We start from the raw sequence: 23,621 nt of genomic DNA, 5'->3' as shown, positions 1-23,621 counted from the left end.
CGTATTCAAAATAAATTCATTAAGCATTTAGAATTCCGACAACATTTAATTTTCACTCCAACGATTTAAGTTCTTTGAAAGACCGTCGAACCCACAGAGACATAATATTTTTATATAAGTTATTACATAATATAGCTGATTCTCCATATATATTAAGTAAAATTGGATTACACTGCAGAAGGCCTACATCCAGATGTAATGATGTATTAGATGTTGCCTATGCGAGAACAGTACATGGAAAGAACAGGTTTATAATTCGGGCATGTAGATGTTATAATAGAGCATACAGTCATATTGACATATTTCATGAAAAGTTAAATGTTTTCTGATCATTGGTTTGTGATAATTTAAATAATTTCTGATTTTTTTTAACCCCATTCTCATATTTTTGTATTACTTTTGTTTAGTGGTTTTTATCTTACCGTTGCTTACCTTTTAACTAAAAGTGTCGTATAAATTGTTGGAAACTTCACTGGTGAAAGTGTAAGATTTAATATATGTTAATATTTAAGTATTATTATACTGTTTGTTTCCTATACATGAATAAATAAATAAATGTAAAATGCATATTGAGACATATATAACGGGACCACTCAGAAATACCTGCGTTATATTTATTTAATATTTACTAGTATAGAATATAGCTGACCCGGCAAACGTTGTTTTGCCATATAAAGTATGATTCACGCGATAGTTTTATGAGTAATAAAATATTGCCTATATTATAGCCTGTACATCATTTTGTTCTATTGTCAATAGTTTTTGCAGCGCACGCAAAAATAGGTTTTCGATTTTACACCTTGTGTTACAAAATAGCAATTTTATTACGGATCCCTAACTTTGAAAAAAAAACATAGCCTATAGCCTTCCTCGATAAATGGACTACCCAACACTGAAAGAATCATTCAAATCGGACCAGTAGTACCAGAGATTAGCGCGTTCAAACAAACAAACACTGCAGCTTTATAATATTAGTATAGATGAAACAAATCTTGGCACAAACAGAGTAAGTTAGAAATCACGTAATTTCATCTAAATTGTAACAATGTCTACAACTGTATTATGTTAGATTTATTTATTAACTGGTTGTCTGCAACTAAGTGTAATTTAAGTGTAAATTTAAATATTAAGTGTACTTAGTGAAACTGTTTAAGGAGACATCCTTGTGTCCATATTTCTATTTCTACTTTATCTACTTTATGCTTAAGGATGTATCTGTTTTTGTTTCCAAATAAATAAATACTTAAATAAATAAATAGTAATAACTTTTGACAGAAGTAAGTCTGTCTGGGCAGCTAGTTTTAATATATAATAAATTCCATTTATTAAACGCATGGATGAAGGTCGCTTATGTAAATAATATGTTATAAAAGGCTGGACTGCATGATTAAAAATTGAAATTTAGTTTAGTATGAAACGTGCAGTGATTTAACATAAATTTTAAATAGTAGTAATTACAGTATCGCGAATCGCGACGAAGTGTGATACAGCTAAGTTTGAAAGCGAACAACGCCGTGGATTTCGTCTATCTCCGTTTTTTTACAAGATTATACCCTTCATCTGTCAATCTATCAATGACTGCACGTTTCATACAATCGAGTGAATCGAGAAGAGAGACAAAAACTATCCTATATCTCACATTGGACTAAACTGCACTCCATGAAGTAATCCCCATTAAAATCCGTTCATTAGTTTAGGATTTCACTGGAAACAAACATCAGGACACTGGATTGATATATATTAGTTAGATAAGATATATCTTGGATTCTAAATGTCAGTAAAAGTCATGACAAAGCGGGCAACACTAATGGAGAACAAACTCCGGAGCTGATCGTCATACATCTCGCTATCAACGTAATGACCACCGCAGACAAGCCGCGCGGAGCACGACTCTTCGTGATACGGATATCGGCAAAAACTACAACGAATCGTAAACTTTTCGTTAACAGTTAGTTTAACAAGAAAACATTCTAATAAAATTTAAAAAACAAAATCTTATAGATCTATCTTAGACCGGTGCTCGAACCAACTGAGAGTTGAACAAAGCATACAAGATCGAACGGTTGGCTCAGTTGGTTAGAGCACCGGCACGGAACGCCTGTGGTCGTGGGTTCGAAACCGCTTCGTTCATAAGATTTTGTTTTTTAAATTTTATTTGTGTATCTATCCTATAAGTGAGGGTCATCACTTTAAAACCATAACATATTGTTTAAAACTTTCTAATAAAACCCATATTAATTACTTAAAAAATACTTTTCCCATACAACACACGATGATAAATGTCACCCGTTTGTCTTTCTCAATGTCGCGGGTACCGTATCGTATTCATACCAACTGCATTTCTCATCAATTAATATTAAACATTTACATCATACATCATAATGTACATTACGAATTGCTAGAAAGCGAAGAATTCCCAAATATGAAACGATGAATATTTTTTTAATATTCAACATAAATACTTCTTTTCACTTAACTCTTTTGAGGTCTTGTAAATTTTTACTAAAGCCGATGAAGCGTCTCGTAACGGTGTCGCGACGCCAGAGCTATTTCTCACCTAAAAATATACGTATCGCCCTAAAAGGAGTTTTCACTTCAATATTTAACAATAACGTGTCCAATTTAGGTGACGGTGTGCTCGAGCATGGTATAAATTCACTCTGATAATATTTCCCTAACGCACCAAAAGAAGTACAACTTAAAAAAAAAGTGTGTGTGTTACTATGTGTGCACACAAGAACTTATACTTCTTTGGCCTAACAAAGCAAAAAATTATTTATTCCTCGTACTATTTTACGTTTGCAGAAAGAACAATATTGTAAAAATCTTGCAACGATGGCTTTGACAATGTATTATTAAACAACGAATACGGCTGTACGGGCTTGAACCCTTTGCCTATCCTAATAATGGACGAAGAAACCAAAAAAAACGAATACCGCAAACGTCAGATAATTTTAGAGACCAACTTCACCCTATTACTTTTGTGTGCGTACTGTGATGCGCGCGCATCTTAAAATTTCACGCTCATCATTTTTTCATAACGCGCCTAAAGAAGTATAACTTCAAAAACGAAACTTTTGCAAACCCAGATTAGAACTCCCAATAATTAACTTAGCTAAACGCACGCATCTCTACATCACAACATTACTCTGCGAGACAGAACGCTCGCCATCAAGATGTCAGATAAGCGCTGTTTCTAAACTATCACGGCGAGTTAGTAAATATTTAATGGAAAGTATACAATATCAGCGAGGTGAAATTATTTCGACAATGATTTATTGTCGCCCCCGTCGGAACAAGACCGAATTTAAGATTTGTGCGAGATAACACACTTTATAACCTGGAAACCGAAACCTTCTCAATAATAACTCCATTATAGTTTAGATAACAATCTTTAGAGCGGTCTTCGAGTAACTGCATTTGTTAAAATTTCGTTTAGGAGAGCAAAGAGAATAATTACATACCTACAATTATTAAAAATTATATAAATTAGTCGCGAATAAAGTACCGCAAATCGTGAAAACTTGCCCATTACAAGTGCCGCTCAGGATTCTTGAAAAACACAAAAAATCTGAGGGGCACTACAACTGCGCTCGTCAACTTGAGACATATGATGTTAAGTCTCATTTGCCCAGTAATTTCACTAGATACGGCGCCCTTCAGGCCGAAATACAGTAATGCTCACACATTACTGCTTCACGGCAGAAATAGGCGCCGTTGTGGTACCCATAATCTAGCCGGCATCCTGTGCAAAGGAGCCTCCCGCCAACGTCATACGGAGGTACAGAACGCAGACGTGGCCGTTAACTATGGGTCTTGTGAGCAAGCTCATGGTCGCCTAGAGGACAATGGAGAGGGCTATCCTCAGAGTTTCCCTGAATGAGGAGTTCGAAATGAGGAGAGCCGTATGGAACCCAGAGTCACCGGCCAGGCCTGTATGATTACGAAGCTGAAGAGGCAGTGGGTTGAGTATGGCATAGCATGACGGACAGATACGGCCGTTGGTGCAATAGAGTCCTTGAATGGGGACTATGTACTGGAAGACGCAGTGTTGGTAGTCTCACACAAGATGGACGATCTGGTCAAGATCCCCGGAATACGTTGGATGAGGGCAGCGCAGGACCGATCGTCATGGAGATCTTTGAGAGAAGCCTTACGGACGTCTTCCATCTAAAATGATAATGATAATAGTAATAAACATACTGGCAATACTTCTCCTGTCAATCTATTATTGGACACAGCCCGTAACCAGACAAACAACCCATCTAGAACAAAACCCTAAAGAGTATTAAATTGCAATGTGTAATACTCCCAATAGCCGTTGAAAATAATTCATTCCGAGATTTAATATTCACTCAACAATACAGGTGAAACTAATCCGAAAACTTGATTTGAACATTGACAAAAAATAGAGAAAGACTTATTATTGTGAAGTGCCAATATCCAAATTGATTATTACTGACCATACAGTTACACAATATTATATTCATAAGACCCCTCGAGATAGTCAGCTACTTAAGTCTAAAAATAACCAACAATTTGAAAGTGACCACAAACTCGATTATCAAATAAAGTGAAAGTAAAAACTTCAAAATCACTCTTGACAAAATCGGGTAATATGCAATTGTTTATAACTGCAATTTCATTTCTGTCAACTGAATTCAAATTGAATTTTTTCATTATTTGCACTGGGCTAGGTGGATTCCACATTTTGACTATTACTACTGGATCACCTTACCTACAGACGTTGTATAAGTTTTTTTTATGGAAGGGAGCGTACGGGTCATCTGGTGTTAAGTGATCACCGCCGACCAGATTCTCCTGCAATACTAGAGAAATCACAAGAGCAATTCTTAGTCCACGCTTTATTTGAAGGTATCCATGTCGAATTGTCCTGGAAACACCGCACAAGGAAGCTCATTCGACAGCTTTGTCGTAGGTGGAAGAAAGTTCCTTGAAAATCGCACTGTGGAGGAACGTCACACAATTTTATTATTATTAATTATTTTGTAAAATCAATTTCTTACCACTTCTTCTCGAAAACCTAAACTAATATTGAAAGTGAAGGTAAAATTTGACATTCAATAGTAATTTATTGACCTTAATAAATAAATAATGTCTGTTTTGATTTGGCTTGAGAGTACGCTCGTTTATTCTACTGCAAAAGAGCATGAGGTATATATACCTGATGGAAAGTAATTATCACATCCCGTGTTCTCTTGCAAATCCCAGATATCACAGGAGCATTGCAAGCTTTTAAGAATAACGCGTTTTCTGGAAGGTTTCTATGCCATGTCGTTCTGTTAACATCCCAGAAACAATATCACACTTTTCGTGGAAGAAATCTTCTTCGAAATCGTTAAATATAGTACAACCCTTATCTCAACATAATGGATTTAGGGGAGGCCAACAAAAGAGGGACCCACAATAGAGTCTTGGGAAAAAAATCAGTTTAAAAAAACTAGTAGCAGTGAAGGACTTACTACAGGAACTGGATTTCAGTGAAAACATTAACGATTTTTCGGCGGAAAATCTCGGAAGGTTCCGTTCGTTAACGTTTTTATTTAATTAAAGATAATTCTTGTTTCCGATAATATCATTTATATATTTGTTAACTAATAAATGAATCTATACTTGGTTTCAAAATAAAATATTAATTGAAAAATTCGACACCAAAAAATTGGAAAATAATTTGGGGCGGGGGGGCCTCCATTTCTGCATTGTCCCGAAGTCTACAGACCTCTAAACCCAACACTTTTCCCATTTCATTAGCAAGCAACCTGTGATTCCTCTGGTGTTGTAAGAGAATGTGGGCGGCGGTCATCACTTAACACCAGGTCACCCGTACGCTCTTTTGTCTTTGTTTTTCCATAAAAAAAAGCAACACATCTCCAAAATAAAGAAGAAGAAAAAACAAAATTTATTGAATTAGGCGTTACTTTGCGGAATTCAAATGAAACTTAAATCATTTGTAGAAGAAAAAACACACAAGAAGTACAAAAAAAGGGCGACTATCTACCTTAAATTTGATCTCTCCTAGTCTAACCTAAGACGCAGGCTAATTTTAGTTTTAAAAACAAGACTAGGCAAGTGTATGGCTGGTACGTATACACATATCAATATTGATGATTGAAGTCGATCTTATAAAACTAATACACACATATAAAATCTTTAACCTTCTTAAAGTTAAAAGGTAACCTGTATAATATCATCAATTACTAATCATAAAGAAACAGGCCGGCCCTTATAAAAGCTTGAGAAACCTCTTCAATAATTAGACATTTCGCAATCTCAACATCCAATGTCCGGTGCTCTTCACGATCGTAAAACAAAATGGCCGCTCTATTTATACTGATTATTTTATCTCGATTCATTATTTATTCTCCCTTGAGTGGTCATTGTGCAATATAATTGACCTGTAGAGGGAATTATTGGTAGATCGCAACACTAATGTGAATTTAGTTATTTATAATTGGAATAAATCAATATAACTCGGTCAAAAATTATATAAGACGCTACTAATGCTAGGCAAGTATAGGGCTGTCAACTATTTACAATACATTTTTGAATAATAACGTTAATATTTTCATAATGTTGATAATAAAATACTCGCATTATAACTTTGTTTATTTACAGTGTGTGAAGATATATTGTATCGTACTGTACTTAATAACTTTTGTGTTTTCTTCAATATTTTTTTTTTCTAACTTACTCGTTTTCTTGAGTATTTTTGCTGCTTTATAATTAAAGCTCAATCTTTTCTCTTTAGTGGTAAATGTTAAAATGTATAATTAATTCAAATACGTATATATATATATATATATATATAATAAACTCATGTGCAAAAAAACGGGCGCTCTTAGTTTTTTCCGTCCCTTTGGAAAATACAATTAACAACGAGGTTTTAATCATTTGAGAATATTACTACACGTGTTTAACTAAAAAAAAAACATCTCAATACTGCACAAGTTTTTGCGGTATTTTCAATTTGATTGTTTTTAAAACATCTGTAACCCCACATTTGTGACTGGTTTTCCCAAATCAGTGTTGAGGTGAGACTCTTGTGGGTTCCTCCCCCCCCCCCCCCCTCCCCCCTCCTGAGATAAAACAAATTCTAGGAAAGTACTTCTTTAAAATAATTATAATGAATAATATCACAAAACCGCTGCAATTACCACTGTATGTATTGAAGTATTCCGGAAGGAATAAAAAATGGCAACATATGTTTAAAGAAATAGATGTGGAAGCGATCTTTATGAATTTTTACTGATACTTTAAATATCTTAATATATATAAATTACGTGACACGTTGTTTGTCCACGATGTACTCCCTAAACTAATGAACGTATTTTAATGGGTATTCCTTCATGGAGTGCAGTTTGGTCCAACTTGAAAGATAGTGTAGTTTTTAGCTCGATTTGGGACCCATTATTATTTTTATTTTCAATATTTGTTTGTATGGACATATTTTCTATAAGAGAATTTAGTGACGCACCGTTTGACAGTTCCGCTGTGAAACAAATGCATTATAACTGCAGGGAGCATTTATTACGAAATAATTCTTGATGTTTTGAAATTTTTTCCTATAAAACAGTATTTTTTTACTATCAACAGAACAACGTCTGTTGGGTCAGCTTGTTAATTATAAATTATCATCCTGTTGACAGCCCTGAATAATTGCGAATAGAAAGGTAATGAAATGAATTGTATTTTGTCCGTTGTCGAACGGCAAGTATTAGATAGGCAAGCACAGTGCGAATCATAATTCATTCTGACATCACTCCGAATAATATTCGTGAAAGTCATTTGTTTAAGAACTAATTTTCAAAGTGTTGATTGCCGCGGAATTGTGATCACAATAATATTATTATATCTCTGTGGATAATACAGCAATCAATTCGTTTATAATCATGAAAGATAATATTATATCATTTCATTAGTTTTGTACATTATGTTTCTGTTATAGAGATTCTATTCTAGGTATAAGAATAAGGGATGATGAATCATATAAACATAATATTTGTTTTAGAATTTTTACCTAAGACCACCTAAAACGCCATTTCATATAACGCGATTCCAATTATCCGTATAACACGAGTATCCCGCATTTAGCGCGAGGACTTCCCACTTGTACTGTGAAATTTTGTAAGGATTTGTACAGTTCTGCATCTGTGTGCTGCAATTGTGTTAATACAAAATTAAATTTATGTGTTAAAAGCCTTTATAAAATAGGAAAACTGAGGCAAACAATTGGTAATACTTGTTACAAATTGTGATTTATTATTATTATTACGAATTACGAGGGCGTAAAAACTATCTCTATAACGTGTTTATCTATAATGCGGAACCAGCCTACCGCGTTATAGGGAGACTGACCTGTATTTACGACTTATCTTTATCAATAAGCATTGTATTCCTAAACATTTTACATAGTAAGATACGGATACCGTATCTGACTACATTTTTATCTCATCATTTTGTGAAGTTTGAATGAATGAGCTTCCATGTGCGGTGTTTCCGGGACAATACGACATGGGTACCTTCAAAAAAAGCGCGTACACCTTCCTTAAAGGCCGGCAACGCTCTTGTGATTCCTCTGGTGTTGCAAGAGAATGTGGGCGGCGGTGATCACTTAACACCAGGTGACCCGTACGCTCGTTTGTCCTCCTATTCCATAAAAAAAAAAAAGTTTTTGTATTGTTATCTATAATTTGAATTCCTTTGCTATTTCGATTTTTTACCAATGAAGTAAAATGTCCAGTCGAGATAAGCTTGTATTTTTATTTGCATGAATAATAATCCCCTTCAATGACTATACTTCAATGAATATAATGAATTTAGGCCTGGTGGGGAGATATTTCAAAATTCAAGAGAAAGTAACTGTTTAATCCAGGTTGGAGAGGAGATTCTCTTCCTCTCATAAAATTCCCCGCAAAATCTAAAATGAAAGGTGTGTGTGTGTACTTATGTGTGAACACAGGAAGTTATTATTCTTTCTTCTCTTTACACCCAAAAATAAAAACAAAAATCCTTAAAATATTCCTCACCTATTTAACGTTTGTAGAAAAAACCATATTGTAATGAAGAAGGTATTACATACAACCAATGAAAATATAATTATATCATTAGAGTATTTTTATACAATTATTAGAAATAAATATTTTTTTTATTATAAAACTTGTATATTAATCCTATTTATGTAATTCTCGTCCATTGGCTGTGGTTCAGTAGACATATTATTAGTTACAAGAGGCTTGGTAGCTGAAGTATGATGCAAATGGTGTAGTTAACCAACTAACGTCAGGGTGTCGAATTTGGGTGACGGTGTGCGCGCGCATCGTAAAATTAACTGTGATAATTGTTTCCTCACGCACCAAAGAAACTTAATGCCAGCGACATTGAGCGATATGAGTTCACGGCTGCCGGCCCGCCATCTATGCAACCAAGCCAATATTTTCAAAATTCTAGCGTGTAAAACAGTTTATATGCTTACAATCCTCGTTATTCACTACTAATCTGAATAAATGAACCTACACAAAAAAGTACAAGCTATAAGAATAACTTTCCTGAGAGAAGTACCAAAAAAATGAGTCACGTCATGCCAAAATCTTGTTTAACTTCAAAGAAAAGTGGTAGTTCAAAAAGGCTCGGCAGTGTTAACTATGACCAACAGCAAGCATTAGAATTAAAAACACCATGTTTGCGTGTTTTCTGCTTACTCTTCGCCTTAAACACCGTATAACTTCAACAAGTCAATCAACCATGATGTAACGTAAAATGTAAACATCTATATGTTTTAATCAGCAACACAAAACTGGGCCTACCAGATGCTTGAACCCGCCCCGGGCATAATAATAGCTTCAACGTGTGTCCGTGATCATTCTTGTAACAAATCCACTGACCTCTTCTACATACCACCCGACTAGCGGCTGTCAAAGTGCTTTTGTGCCTGTTTGATATTCGCCATTTAGGCGCTATTGGCCATGTAGCGAGAGTCTGTCAGCAAACATCAATAGATGGTGGGAAACTATTTACAAAAAAAAAATTGTGTACTTCATTACGTTGATTCTTGAAGTATAAATAATACTACGCCTAATGAAATTAATTAAAAAATACTTCAGAGTATTGTACGTTCCTTCGCAGCCATTTGCATTATTCGTCAAAATTAGTTCTCTGGACGCTCGCGAGTGGCGCTTCAAATAGGCACAAAAAAAATTCCTGTCAAACATATGGAACAGCGCCTGTCCAGTGGTATTTATACAGGTCAGTGAACAAAACGAACGAACTCGAAGCGAACTTATGTCAAAAAGTTAAATTTCGTATTCTTGTAACACGAATTGAGTTCAGTTGCGATAGTTGTGAAGTAACGTTCCGTTTTAGGGTAATCGTATGAGCGCATTTTCGTTACAAATTTACGTCAATTGTTGAGATGCGTTTTCTGCAAAACTTTGACGTTTGGTTGAGTTGACAATTTGAAACATCATAAGATAGAGCATAGATTGCCCATTTAATAGTAGTAGAAATATTTTAGATTTGGTAGAACAATATTGGTAACTTCTAGAGAGGTTGGCGTTCAAATGTCGATGAATCGAGGCTTCGAGTAGCTCCGATCCAGCTTTGGTTCAGTTGACGTTCTAGGCAATTTTAAACAAATATTTTTTCCAGTGGGAGGCTCCTTTGCACAGGATGCTGCCTACATTATGGGTACCACAGCGGCGCCGTAGCTAGTGAAATTACTGGGCAAATGAGACTTAACGATTAATTGTTGTGCCGATCAGAATTTTTGGGTTTCTCAAGAATCCTGAACGGTACTGCATTGTAATGGGCAGGGTGTATCAATTACCATCAGCTGAACGTCCTGCCCGTCTCGTCCCTTACTGTCATAAGATGAAATGAAACACAAATCTAGAGCAAAACGTGGATAGGATATGAACTCAACGTCAGCGATTTTGAAATAACGAGAATAGCGCCGCAGATCGTAAAGTTACGAAACGCGCATAAACCGAAATAAACACGACAATGGGCTAACATCAAATTAGGACGCTTCCTAGAGACGGAATGGAGACCGGAGTAAAATTAGCTTCGAACCCAGTTCAGAGCGTGTATGGTTTTGTTGAAATTCAATATTCGAATACATCCGCAGATCTCGCGGTTACAAGGCGAATATGCCTGACACTAACGGCCGCTCTCAATATACTGTCTACAGATAGAGATAAATTACTACCTTCTACTGTCAGTCAGTAGATGTCAATAATCTGAAGCTGTCGCAATATACCCGATAAGTCATTCTTATCGCCTTATATTGGGACGCGTGAATTGCAATTTCCATTCAAACTTCTATCGATGGTATGCTATACGTCGTCCAATTGACAGACAGCGTGTACGGATAAGGTGAGTTACCGTCGATAAGTTCATTGGGACAGAAAAGACAACGATAGTTACGATTTTTATCGCAAGTAAGAGATATACTGAATATTGGGAATGGCCGTTAGATCATTTACAGCCGTTTTCAATAACGTATCTCTAGTAACGGATGTATTGCTATGACCGTTTAATGACAAGATCTTATCTATCCATAATTATGTCCAATATAGTTATAGTCCAATTTTATTTGTCGTTAGGTTATTGAAATGTAAGTTAGCGTAAGAGAATAGATTTGTCTTCCTTTAGTTATTTAAACTAAGGATAGATAGGTTATAGAAAACGGCCCTAAATATTGACCTACCGGAGATTTTTAAAAACAACCGTTGTTATACCTCATTATACATATAATAATACTGCTTTTAACATAATGTACCGATTAGGATACGTTTATTACTTGCTAAATACACCAGTGGGAGGCTCCTTTGCACAGGATGCCGGTTAGATTATGGGTACCACAACGGCACCTATTTCTGCCGTGAAGCAGTAATATGTAAGCATTACTGTGTTTCGGTCTGAAGGGCGCCGTAGCTAGTGAAATTACTGGGCAAATGAGACTCAACATCTTGTGTCTCAAGATGACAAGCGCAGTTGTAATGCCGCTCAGATTTTTTAGGTTTTTCAAGAAATCTGAATCTGCTCGTCTCGCCCTTATTTTCATAAAAAGAAGTCTCTTTTGGATGGGTTTATGACGTTCAATTAGTGATGTTGAATCCTATTTTGAAGAAAAATATTTGATTTTGAATAAATTACCATCTCATATGACAGCCTCAATGAAGCGTGCCCGGATTTAACTAGTTTTTGTACGAGACATTTCAAATGTATCGGAGCGCATCCGGTAATTTATCTCTCAGTACGAGATCGTGAAATCGTGAATCACTGACGAAACGGTATAATTATTCAACAATCATTTGTTTTTGCATTTGGCATAAGGTTTCCGACTTTCCGTCATAATTAAGGTAGGTACTTACGCGTGGTTTAAGTATGAAGTTTGGTTCATGACTACCATGCATGATACTGAAACCTACCAAGTATACTCCTAAGAAATGACGAGATACGTCGGTGACTTTGGTACTCCTACCAAAGTCACCTAGATGGCTCAGAAGTAGAAACTGAAGTGGCAGTGGTCAGGGCATATAGCTCGACGGACAGATGGCCATTGGGACAGTAAAGTCCTCAAATGGCGACCACGTACCGGAGGACGTAGTGTTGGTAGGCCCCCCACTAGATGGAGCGACGATCTGGTTAAGATCGCCGATGTAGGTTGGATGAAGGCAGCGCAGGACCGATGCACATGGCGATCTTTGGGGGAGGCTTTTGTCCAGCAGTGCAGACGTCCACCGGCTGAAATGGATGGATGGGATACTTTTAAGGTTTCCGGTAATCTACGAATAGCAGCTTACTCGGCTGGATTAGGCGGTTTATGATTTTAATCTAGCATAGAAATTTTATTCCTAGGTTAAATGTTGGTAGAACATAACGGCTTACTCGCGAGTAATTAATAGCTTATTCCGGCAAGAAGATTTATACGACGATGGTGAAATCGGCCCTTAATAGGGAACTCGTGATGTTTGTATATTATCTCCATGAATTGTAATCTAAATAATTTGTAAAATAATTATGAGAGTGCATAATATTGATTTGAAAGAGTGGAAATGAATTTCTTACCACACAATACATGCACATAAAATAACAACAAAAATAATAAACATAGTATCTTCCTCATAAAACCGACAGTTAATTAAACACTATTTAACATAACATTGCATCTATATAACTATAAGTAAATTACGTGATGTTTCAAAATCTAATGTCTTATTTTTCCATATGCAGATAACCATGGAATATAAAAACGAGAGTAGGTATTCTCAATAACATCAAATATTTCTAACTACCCTCATTTGTATTTTGCGTCTCGGCACTAGAATACAATATTATGCCAGTGACTTTGCTCGTACTGCGAGAGTGAGTGACCAGAGCGTATTTAACGATAAAAATAATTATAAAGAAATAATAATTTGTGACTTAAAAAAAATTGACAACCACCATTTGATGATGATGATTTGACCCAATTTGACGGCCATATTCTAGCGCTCTACAAAGAACAGGTCCAGCCACATATGGAGTATTGTTGTCATCTCTGGTCTGGAGCACCCCAACATCAGCTCGATCCATTTGACCGTGTGAACGGGTACCCAGTGCTATGTTAACAGCTGGATCACTTGGCGTTGCGTAGAGACGTCGCTTCATTGTGTATCTTCTACCGCATTTATCACGGAGAGTGTTCCGAAAAGCTGTTTTACCTGATTCCTTTCGCAGAATACCACCTTTGCACGACACGCCACAAAGTAGGATATCACCCCCACCATCTGGGTGTGTGGCGGTCCTCCACAGTAAGGTTTTCAAGGAGCTTACTTCCACGTACTACAGAGTGTGTTTCCGGGACGACACAACATGGGTATCTTCCAAAAAAGCGCGTACACCTTCCTTAACGACGGGCATAGCTCCTGTGATTCCTCAAGGGGACGTGGGTGGCGGTGATCAATTAACACCAGGTACGGCAGTTTGTTCTCCTTTTCCATAAAAAAATTATGTAATTTTTTTTCAGCATTTTTGGAAATAGAAATTATACTATTTTTAATTACAACATGTGATTTGAAAAAACGAATAGTATCCCGTATATATGTGTATGTATATATTACACTATAATATTTTTTAGAATTGCTAATTGTATTAATAACTAGCTGACCCGGAAACAATGTTTTGCAATATAAATTATTGTTAGAGTTAGACCATTTCTTGGAAATTGCAACATTACTTTATTTTTCAAAAATATTTGTTTTTCATAAAATAAACGTAGCCTAAGTTACTCCTTATTACATCAGCTACCTGCCAATAAAAGTCCCGTCAAAATCGGTCCAGACATTTCAGCGGCACTGAGATAAGTTCATGTGAATCTATCCCTCGGTACTCGGCAGCCTCCACTTTGTCATTCAGATCAATAATTCTTCCGCTGATCTCGTTATCTCACAATTTATTGTCTAATCAGCATTGCAGTCGATTGAATAATACCCTACAGTTTATTGCCCCAAGTGGGTATAAGGACTTGTAATAGCATCTCGGAAGAAACTTTACCATCAATTGTTAAGACTGGATGAACACAATCAACTATGAAATATTGTACATATTTTATAGTTCTGTGGACCTAAATGTCAGTTTACAGGGCTATGTAGGTAACGGCCGTTCCCAATATACTATCTACAGATAAAGATAAATTACTACCTTCTACTGTCAGTAATTAGCTGTCAATAATCTGAAGCTGTCCCAATATAACCGATTAGTCAATCTTGTATACGTGAATTGAAATTTACATAAACACTTCTATCGCTGGTAAGTTATACGTCGTCCCTTTGACAGACAGCGTGTACGGATAAGGTGAGTTACCATCGATAAGTTTATTGGGACAGAAAAGTCAACAATGGTTACGATTTTTATCTCAAGTAAGAGATAGACTGAATATTGGAAACGGCCGTAAGGTGCTTAGTGCAAGTTTTATAATATTTTTTATTCTTGATAATGTAATGTATGTACATAGGCACATAAGTGAATTTGCTAGAAACATTCATAACCATAATGTTAATACCAATACACATAAACTTATACTGCCTACTACTCGGCTAAGTTGAGTAATTCTTTTGTGGGGCGATGTATATGCTTTTACAACAAGATCCCCGAAAATGTTCAAAACAAAAGTCTTACAATATTAAAAAGAATTGTTAAAAAACGTTTTTGTGGTAAAGGTTACTATAACATAAATGACCTCCATAATGATAACGCAGTTTGGGATTGGTGCGACAGCACTCAGGATATTAAATAATAAGTTTAATTCTACGATATTACTTTGTAACAATGTAAACATTTTTATGAAAAAAAAGCCCGCTGAGTTGTTTGCGCCCGTTCTTCTCAGACCTGAGGCATTCTTTTGGAATGGGTGGTAGGTTTTGACTTTCAATAAGTGATTTCATATCCTATTTTGAATAAAAAAAAATGAATTTGAATTACTAGCTGACTGTAATAAAGTACTGTTTTATATACATAATTGTTAATAATATTTCATAGCATCAAGAATTATTTCGTAAAATATGCGAAATAAATTAAATTGTTTCACAGCAGAACTGTAATACCTTACTTCAATAGGTACATTCTTTCATAGAAAATATTATTTCCATACAAAACAAATATTTGAAATAAAAATAATTATGGGTCCCAAATCGAAATAAAAACTATCCTATCTTTCGAATTGGACTGAACTGCACTCCGTGAAGTAATCCTGAGTTCACTGGAAACAAACATCAGGGCACTGGATTTATATATATTAAGATTTACGTCGAATGTTCGCGGCTATTCTATAGGTTCTAACCAGCTTAAAGAATCCTTTAAACCTGATTCCTACTACCGCTGAATTCCACCTAAAGTCAAAGTCAATTAAACTTAATTCAATTAAACTAAGCGCTTTTGAATCATCACTATAAATATTTCTTTTAAACTGCTGAATCTAACATACTATGTTCGGAAAAAGTAGAGCTCGTGAGAAGAACATCAACACAAGCAACTCAACGGCCAGTCTTTTCAAACAAAAGAGTATTTTACAATGGCTTCACGCCTTTTAATTATTATTCAAAATAAGTCATAGAAAGGCAGTATGATATGGGCCACTGGCTTATTCATTTAATGGTCCTTCGAGCCGGATAGTGTCCATGTGGCATAGCCTGTATATATCGAAGACACAGAAACTCCACATGTCATCTGCTTTTCCATTCTCGCCAAATACTTTGGGAGGCTCGTTTGCACAGGAAGCCGGCTAGTTTATGGGTACCACAACGGCGCCTATTTCTGCCGTGAAGCAGTTATGCGTAAACATTACTTTGTTTCGGTCTGAACGGCGCCGTAGCTAGTGAAATTACTGGGCAAATAAGACTGAACATCTTGTGTCTCAAGTTGACGAGCGCAATTGTAGTGCCGCTCAGAATTTTTGGGTATCTCAAGAACCCTCAGCGGCAGCTCAGGGTTCCTATTACAATGCAGTACCCTGCATTACCCTGCAGTACCCTGCATTGTAATAGGTAGGGCATATCAATTACCATTAGTTGAACATCCTGGTCATCTCTCTCTATTCGATGCTCATCTCCCTTATTTAAAAAAGAAACTATTTTTATTTACTCTATGATAAAATGTCGTGTACGTTCAGAAACCGCGCGCTACATCCTCCAGCCCACCAACAGCGTTTAATTATGGGTCTGTAACTTTATTAATGGTACAATATCCATCGATGTTTTACAACGAGACACGAAAGTGCATTAATTAAGGCCACACAGCAATTAATGTTCAATAGTTAGTTATGCCTAATATCATTTTATATAGACTATAATAATATTACGACGCCTTTGCAAGTTTCGAGTAATATCAAAGAATAACTTTCTCTGTGTAGACGTAATAAGAAAAGTAATATTGATATGAGTAATACATGCTTTTATCCGCAACTTTGTGTGAAGGTCTTGATGAGAAAATTGAAATTAAAATCGTTGAGATCTAGGTGGTCGGGATGAAAAGCAATTCATGTTTTGTTTGTACAAAGAATCACTTAAAAACAAATCCTTTCTCTTCACTACACGGCCACTTTATCTCCGCACCTCGCTGGAACGTGAATCCCCCTCCCGTTCCCCTCTCACCCCCTCACGCCTCGTCCTGTTGCATCAGTACGGTTTGCAGATTCATTACCGTTAGGTACTACATATGATAATTTTCGTGCTATCACTGCTGTTTTTGAAGTTTTCATTGTTACGGTTTGACTCATGTTATTAATAGTTCTGTAGTTACTGTTGTTCTGTGTCGCAAAAAAAACTTGGAGAGTTTCTAGCACCGCTTCTTCCTTCTCAGAGCGCCATTTGTTTCCGAAGCGGTAGTAGTGTCTAGTATATTAGAAATAACATCTAAAAGAATTCTAAAGGAGTAAATTTTGAGAATATATATTACTTTTATGCCTTTTATAATTATAATTAGTATCACAACACAACACCTTTACACCAATCTATAATACTGACAAAAAAATCGTCGTTTATTTATTAATAATAACATCCTAGTGTCACACTGTTCCTGTTATGCACACCGTACCGATGTACCGCGACGATGTGACGTCATCGACATCAGGTCCGTGGTCCGACATAAGTATGGTGGAAGCGCTTGTAGCGACATATTGACTTGTGGCTCGCGTCTGCGCCGTCCCTAAGAGTGCGTGACGTCACGATTTGACTGGATTGATCTATGGAGCCTGCACTACCTACAGCGCAGAACAAATTTATGTGGCGGCCAATTTGAAGACTGTTTATCATTGCTTTTATCTGTCATTGTTTGCAGAATACCCTCTCTAATGCGTCGCAACGGTAACCGATTTACTTACAATAGTAAAGCTGTTTTGCTCTGAGATATAAATATCAAACGCCGCGCAAATCTTTGCAATTGTAAACATATAATATACTAATATACGCTTGTATATTATATATAGTATACTCAATGACATTCTATAAATATAGATAATTCACGTCGTACATCAAAAACATAGCCGAAATATGGCACATACCACAAATGACACCATAATAAGTTTCAACTGCTATGGCTATACATTTCTCCGTTTACTCCAGTTGCTTAAAATATTATTGGTCAATAGGCAGCAATGTAAACACTATTTCACGATTTGGACATCAGTAGAGTAGCAGTTAGGTATTTTTTAAAACCTGACGAAAAAGAGGGTTGCTATATGTTTTACATTTCTCAGTCTGTGCCTATTTTCCGATCAAGATCTGTTCAGTCAGAGATTTTTTACGTTTTTAATCAAAAATCACACTCATATTGTAAAGGCGAAAGATTGTATGTTTATTTGTAATAATGTTTGTCTCTAAATGTATTTGGATCTAATAAGTTAAGGTAACCTATAATGAGAGAATAAATTAAGCAGAAATGATTACACATTACCTTAAACTACATTATTCCCGAATACTTACATCGTATTTTTTTCTATTGACAGAACAGCGTCGGTCAGGTCAGCTAATTGGATATAAAGTTTGCTATTTACAGACATTTCGGTAAATAGATATATTTAAACACCCGATACGACCCGTCATAATAAATATATCTTAGATCATTTATACGTCTAGATCTATCTACTATGTCTACTATGACAGCTGTGAAAACGTCGAATAAAATAAACTTAGAACTACCCTCAATTTTGAGCAATTCACGCACACTAACACAAAATGTCATACAAATCGCGAGTGTAGACGTAGCTTGTCACGCACTCTAAACTAATATTCCTGGCCTGTTTTTATCGGTTGTCTAACAGCAAGAGACTCTATCTAGACGTATAAATTATCTAAGAGACATAGCGATAAATATCGGATGTCGTTGCAAATAGCAATCGATTATTGATTAGTACCGCCTGCACTTTCATTAGTTTTGCTTTGTTACTAGAGAAATCAGCGAATTATATCATGATATTGTACGGTAAACATACTTAGGCTGTGTAGACATTACTTACGTAAAATTTAGCTGAGTGTAATCTGTGCATAATCTTTGATTTCGTTTTTATCACTGACCTGTATAAATACTACCGAACAGGCTATTCCATATGTTTGACAGCAAATATTTGTGCCTATTTGAAGCGCCACTCGCGAGCGTCCGGAGAACTAATTTTGGCTGCGATGGAACGTACAGTACTCTGAAGTATTTTTTTTCATTTTGAATTAATTTCGCTCATTTGCCGTATTATTTATACATCAGGAATCAACGTAGTAAAGTACACAATTCTTTTTCACACACAATAATTTCCCACCATCTATCGATTTTTATTTAGCTGAGGTCATCATTACTAGTTTTAGTACCGCACACTTTCTCTATGGCCAACAGCGCCAAAATGGCGAATACCAAACATGCACAAAAGCACTTTGACAGCCGCCAATCCAGTGGTAAATAGTAGAGGTCGGTAGTTTTTATAGTCATTTGACAGCTGAAGATATGCTGAGCTTTAGCTAAAATAGCCCAATTTAAAAGTGAATTTTGCGTTACATCACACTAAGCTACGTTTTACGTAAGTATGTCTACGCTAAGTCTATGTACGCTCTATAAATCTCAAGTCTAAGGGTGACTTATCTAGAGAGCTACGTCGAAGTCCGTATTTATAAATATTGCATTGAGTGAACTAAGCTTAGCTTGCACTTAAGGCGACACTAAATGCCAGCGACCTTGAGCGATATGAGTTCACGTCTGCCGGCCCGCCATCTATGTAACAAAGCCAATATTTTCAAATTTCTTGTGTGGAAAACAGTTTATATGCTTACAATCCTCGTTATTCACTACTTACCTGAATAAATGAACCTACACAAAAAAGTACAAGCTATAAGAAAAACTTTTCTGGGAAAAGTACCAAAAAAATGCGTCACGCCATGCCATAAAACTTGCTTAAAATCAAAGAAAAGTGGTAGTTCAAAAAGGCTCGGCACTGTTAACTATAACCAACAGCAAGCATTAGCAACCTACAAATAAGACTTAAGGATATGTGTAACAGGATTAAGTAGTGTTCATAGCTCGAAATGCTATACTTTCACCACAAAACATGTCTAAAAACATCATGTTTGCGTGGTTTCTGCTTACTCTTCGCCTTAAGTCCACCATAACGACGACTTAGAAAAAACTCAGACTATAAGCCGAACAAAAAGGTTATGAACAATTTCTTGTATCCTCACAACTACTGTTGTTTGACATTTTAAAATTCCCGTATAACAAAACACTGTGTGCTGTCATCCATAGCTGTTACGCATCTAAAAATGTTTTCCGTCACTCATACCAAATAAGATAACACAATAACTCTGCATTTCGTATAAATCCACAAGAAGATTCCACTTATTTCAATAAAACTAATAATCAAATCTAAATAAATATATATTTATTGAAAATGGTCTTTATTTGAGGCTCAATCCCACCTGAACCTCTGATCGTATCGACATGAAACTACCACCGTTCACTGCGAAATATATTCTATACGGTTTATGGCTACTTATTTTTTTATTTTATTTGTAACTATTATATTTTTTCTATAATCGACAAAGTATTGTGTATAATGAATCGCGCTTGACCTTTCTATTGGGCTGTCATCGCCTCAGCTCAGCACACGTACTAGTAAAAAAATAAGGACTCCGTCTCACCTTAAATAACAGTGTAGCACCAAAACAAGCCGATTAACGTGTAAATACATAGCCCCACGCACACACACTATTACAGGCCGATAGGCGGCCATTATGACAATTGTCATCGTCTGTGACAGATCAGTTTGCGTCTCAGTAAAATATGTTTAAAATGCCGTCGTGCGTTGTGAAAAAGTGTAAAAACGATACTATATAAGTATTTGTGGCCATATATGATTATTTAACGGAGAAAAAATTGTGTAACTAGTATCCCCCGTAACCGCACACACACTAGCATGACGGTGCTTCACTTGCTAAAATCACGGCGCGGAGTCCTTCTTTTCTTACTCGTCCGTGGCTCAGCATAATCTCAGCTGTCAAAAGACTATAAATACCAAATCAATTGCGCTTCGCTTGAACTCAGATAAGTTCTACGTGAGTAAAGTCTGAGCAAAATCTGAGTACACTCTATAGATCTCACCCTTCAACACTACTTAGTAGCAAATCAAAATAAATTAATAGAATTAGGCCCAAGAAATAATACTTATGAATATCAAGAATCATAACATTTCAACCGTTGAACACCGCTTCGGAAAAGGTTGAGCTTTAATAAGAAGAAGTGGCAAGAAGTTTATAATAAACTCCCGGACGATATCCATAAACCAAACTATCCATAAATTAGCGGCATGGCTTAACGTTCCCTTACCAACAATAGTGACTCATTTGCGAATAAATAAAAACATATGAATATTGGGTGATTGAACATATGAATATGATTTGATTGATCTGCAGAAATAAACGCATTTTGAAACTTGTGTTGTATGTTCAATCAATACGTAGATGAAGGAATATTGGATCGAACTGTGAAATGCGGTGAAAAGTGGATTCTTTACGATAACCGTAAGCGAAAAATGCAATGGCTGACCCCAGGTCAAACACCGCAATTGTGTGCCAAAGCAAAGCTTACCAATAAAAAGGTAATGGTAGCTGTTTGGTGGTCTCAGCGTGGTGTGATTTACTATAGCTTTCTCCGATCTGGTCAATAACGGCAGATGTCTACTGTGCTGAAATGAAAATGAAAAATAACAGCAAAACTAGCAGTGAAATAGCCCCGACTCATGAATCGATCTTCAACATTATTTCTTCATGATAACGCGAGACCTCATACAGTACGAGAAACCGTTTTAACTCTACAGAAACTGCAATTAGAAAACAATTCGTCATCGTTCGTATTCGCCAAACCTTGCTCCAACAGACTACCATTTTTTTTGTGATAAAAAGTTTTCTACTCAGGAGGCAGTACAAACACAGTTTGTCGAACCTAGATCACCACAGTTCTATCGCAAAGGCATAAATGGACTTGGACTGGCAGCAATGTATAGTTTAAAAATGGCAATTATTTTGATTAAATAAATATGTTAAATTAAAAAAAGCGAATTTTTAATTTGTCAGTGCAATTTCAATTCATACTTTAACCACTAATATAAACTAAAAAGGTGGCTTCATTGAGCGCTCGTTCTACTCATAATATAAGTAATTTATTAAGTTAAATGTTATTCTATAATAAAAAATATATGTATGACATGTAATAGTATTTACGAATAAAAACTTGAACTTGAGCCACACGGAAGAGTATCATTTAGGAAGCCAAAACCCGCACAGGGTAGCACCGGCTAACGGCCGTTCCCAATGTTCTGTCTATCTCTAACATGAGATAAAAATCGTAACAATTGTTGACTTTTCTGTCCCAATAAACTTAATGACGGTAACTCATCATACACGCAGTCTGTCAATGGGACGACGCATAGCTTACCAGCGATAGAAGTTTGTATGGAAATTGCAATTCACGCGTCCCAATATAAGGTGATAAGAATGACTTATCGGGTATATTGCGACAGCTTCAGATTATTGACAACTAATTACTGACAGTAGAAGGTAGTAATTTATCTCTATCTGTTGATTGTATATTGGGAACGGCCTTTAGCTACATAGCCCTGTAAACTCAGTAGGTGGGTAATTGCGAATTAGGTTCGTCTGAAAGTACCGACCACTAATAAACATATTATATAAGCCACACAGTCCGCTGTTTACACATTAACTCGCCTCTTACCGCAACATAATTGACTTTTACTTACCACAACGACTACCACACAGTTTGTGCTGTCCTGCATTGGTACGTTTACGTACTACGTTTCTGTCTACCTATCAAGTAATGCGTTGAGGATTGAAAGTATTGGTAATTTAAGTAAATACTGGATTGTTCTATGAATCATATAAATCCACATCATAGGTTACTAAAACCATTTTTCTTAAATAGCAATTAAACGATTTAATTTTTCTTTTTTCAATAAGTTCAACGATCATTTATCTTTCTGACGATGTCTTTTTATATCATATACTAGCTGACCCGACAGACACTGTTCTGTACATAATAAATAAAATAATGTTTTTTTATGAATTTGTCAATAATGTAATATCATAACATCAAGAATTACTTCGTGAAATATGCACGTCGTAATGAAATTGTTTCACAGAAGAACTGTCAAACCGTGCGTCAGTAAATTCTCTCATAGAAATTATGTATCCAGGACACATCAAAGGAAAAACAAATTTGTTGTTAATTCCGAGCATTTACCTATTTATTCACCTTTTAAACCTTCTCTGGACTTTCACAAATTTGCCAAATCGGTCCAGCCGTTCTCGAGTTTTAGCGAGACTAAGGAACAGCAATTCATTTATATATATATAGAAGAAAGCCGAGCATAGCGTGCCGTAACCGCGGCCGGCGAGTGCCAGAATCCAATCGGTTCTTACTCACTAGTAGGTCACAAAAACAAACTTAGACTGTTGACCACAACGCAAGAAGCGAGCGCAGCGTGCCGCGTCAACGGCCGGCGAGTGCCAGAACTGAATCGGCCCTTGTTCACTACTATTTCAACAATAATTTGAGATGAAAAATTGCATACA

Source organism: Leptidea sinapis, chromosome 2 (genome assembly GCF_905404315.1).
Source record: "Leptidea sinapis chromosome 2, ilLepSina1.1, whole genome shotgun sequence".
NCBI classification, from domain to species: domain Eukaryota; kingdom Metazoa; phylum Arthropoda; class Insecta; order Lepidoptera; family Pieridae; genus Leptidea; species Leptidea sinapis.
The sequence above is the reverse complement of the archived record's forward strand: the minus strand, read 5'-3'. Positions refer to the sequence as shown.